Source organism: Colletes latitarsis, unplaced genomic scaffold, assembly GCF_051014445.1.
Source record: "Colletes latitarsis isolate SP2378_abdomen unplaced genomic scaffold, iyColLati1 scaffold0007, whole genome shotgun sequence".
Classification (NCBI taxonomy): domain Eukaryota; kingdom Metazoa; phylum Arthropoda; class Insecta; order Hymenoptera; family Colletidae; genus Colletes; species Colletes latitarsis.
Genome location: NW_027488367.1, coordinates 242,501 through 245,000, shown reverse-complemented (window position 1 = coordinate 245,000; position 2,500 = coordinate 242,501). Strand labels below are relative to the sequence as shown.

The following is a 2,500-nucleotide window of genomic DNA, read 5'->3' as shown; positions in this document are numbered from 1 at the left end:
GGTGAACCTGCGGAAGGATCATTAACGAAAAGTAACACAATTAAACTGGAAAGAAAGATCAAACAAACAAAAACTATGAATGGGAAAGATCATATCAATGGGACGGCTTACGCGCGGAGGACGCTGTACGAGAGAACAAACAACACGTTGTTTGTTCCCGCTCGCGTCTCTCCCGTCCGTCGCCATTGCAAAGCTAAAAGCACAAGCGTTGGAGAGCCCGTGCAGACCATAGGTTCTCTCGACGAACGAGAATCGCCGTATTAATGGTAGATCGATGCTGGCGTGAGGTGACGCGCGTCGTCGTTTACACGATTGGGTCGAAACGAACAAAGAAACGAAAGAACATAACACAAAAACGTCCATTACTAAACAAAGATCTCGAACAAAAACAAGAAAACGTCCATTACTAACGAAAGAAAGAAACGAAAGAAAGAGGAGGAGAAGAGAAAATAAGACCCATCGTTGCGACGATCGAGGATGTCACCCGCCGTCAATTTTTCCATTATATACGCGTCTCGGTCGGAGATACGATGCTGGCTGTTTACGTTGCGCTCGCTCGAAGAGGAGACGACGACCGATTGTCACACACAACGCGCAGGGGCCGAAACAAAGCGCCCAAGGATCTACAGCCGAGGAACGAGACGCCGTCGAACATCGTTTCGCGACGTTCCTTTACGGTTTGAACTTGCGTATCCCGCTTTGCCCGGTGGCGTGTGTGCTCGTCGTCGTGCTCCGAACGAAACGTCCTGATGACGGCGAGGAAGTAATAAAATAATATACATCCTTACGGGTAGCCTGAAGCGAATCGCAAACGAACGACAACGCGTCGATTGTGCGGCCATCGTTGCTCGCGCGACTAACGACGACCAGCCGAGAAGGCTGTAGTTTATCGCATCGATTTCATCGAGCAACCGATGGACGCTGCCGCGTTCGTTCGTAAATGAATGTTATACATACTCACGGATAGCCTGAGGCGAATAATCGCAAACGACGACGCGTCGATTGTGCGGCCATCGTTGCTCGCGCGACTAACGACGATCAGCCGAAACGGCTGTAGTTTATCGCATCGATTTCATCGAGCAACCGATGGACGCTGCCGCGTTCGTTCGTAAATGAATGTTATACATACTCACGGATAGCCTGAGGCGAATAATCGCAAACGACGACGCGTCGATTGTGCGGCCATCGTTGCTCGCGCGACTAACGACGATCAGCCGAAACGGCTGTAGTTTATCGCATCGATTTCATCGAGCAACCGATGGACGCTGCCGCGTTCGTTCGTAAATGAATGTTATACATACTCACGGATAGCCTGAGGCGAATAATCGCAAACGACGACGCGTCGATTGTGCGGCCATCGTTGCTCGCGCGACTAACGACGATCAGCCGAGACGGCTGTAGTTTATCGCATCGATTTCATCGAGCAACCGGTGGACGCTGCCGCGTTCGTTCGTAAATGAATATTATACATACTCACGGATAGCCTGAGGCGAATGATCGCAAACGACGACGCGTCGATTTTGCGGCCATCGTTGCTCGCGCGACTAACGACGACCAGCCGAGAAGGCTGTAGTTTATCGCATCGATTTCATCGAGCAACCGATGGGCGCTGCCGCGTTCGTTCGTATATGAATATTATACATACTCACGGATAGCCAGAGGCGAATAATCGCAAACGACGACGCGTCGATTTTGCGGCCATCGTTGCTCGCGCGACTAACGACGACCAGCCGCAACGGCTGTAGTTTATCGCATCGATTTCATCGAGCAACCGATGGACGCTGCCGCGTTCGTTCGTAAATGAATAATATACATACTCATGGCTAACTTGAGGCGAATAATCGCAAACGACGACGCGTCGATTTTGCGGCCATCGTTGCTCGCGCGACTAACGACGACCAGCCGAAACGGCTGTAGTTTATCGCATCGATTTCATCGAGCAACCGATGGACGCTGCCGCGTTCGTTCGTAAATGAATAATATACATACTCATGGCTAACTTGAGGCGAATAATCGCAAACGACGACGCGTCGATTTTGCGGCCATCGTTGCTCGCGCGACTAACGACGACCAGCCGAAACGGCTGTAGTTTATCGCATCGATTTCATCGAGCAACCGATGGACGCTGCCGCGTTCGTTCGTAAATGAATAATATACATACTCATGGCTAACTTGAGGCGAATAATCGCAAACGACGACGCGTCGATTTTGCGGCCATCGTTGCTCGCGCGACTAACGACGACCAGCCGCAACGGCTGTAGTTTATCGCATCGATTTCATCGAGCAACCGATGGACGCTGCCGCGTTCGTTCGTAAATGAATAATATACATACTCATGGCTAACTTGAGGCGAATAATCGCAAACGACGACGCGTCGATTTTGCGGCCATCGTTGCTCGCGCGACTAACGACGACCAGCCGAAACGGCTGTAGTTTATCGCATCGATTTCATCGAGCAACCGATGGACGCTGCCGCGTTCGTTCGTAAATGAATAATATA

At 50.9% G+C, this 2,500-nt stretch overlaps 1 non-coding gene across 1 annotated transcript in view; it reads left to right on the top strand.

Moving 5' to 3' along the window:
- Positions 1–24, top strand: part of LOC143350655 (small subunit ribosomal RNA) — a 1,933-nt gene extending 1,909 nt beyond the window's left edge. Inside the window, exon 1 of the ribosomal RNA XR_013081215.1 lies at positions 1–24. This exon is cut by the window's left edge and continues 1,909 nt beyond it. This is a non-coding gene — a ribosomal RNA (small subunit ribosomal RNA).
- The last annotated feature ends 2,476 nt before the right edge of the window (positions 25–2,500 follow it).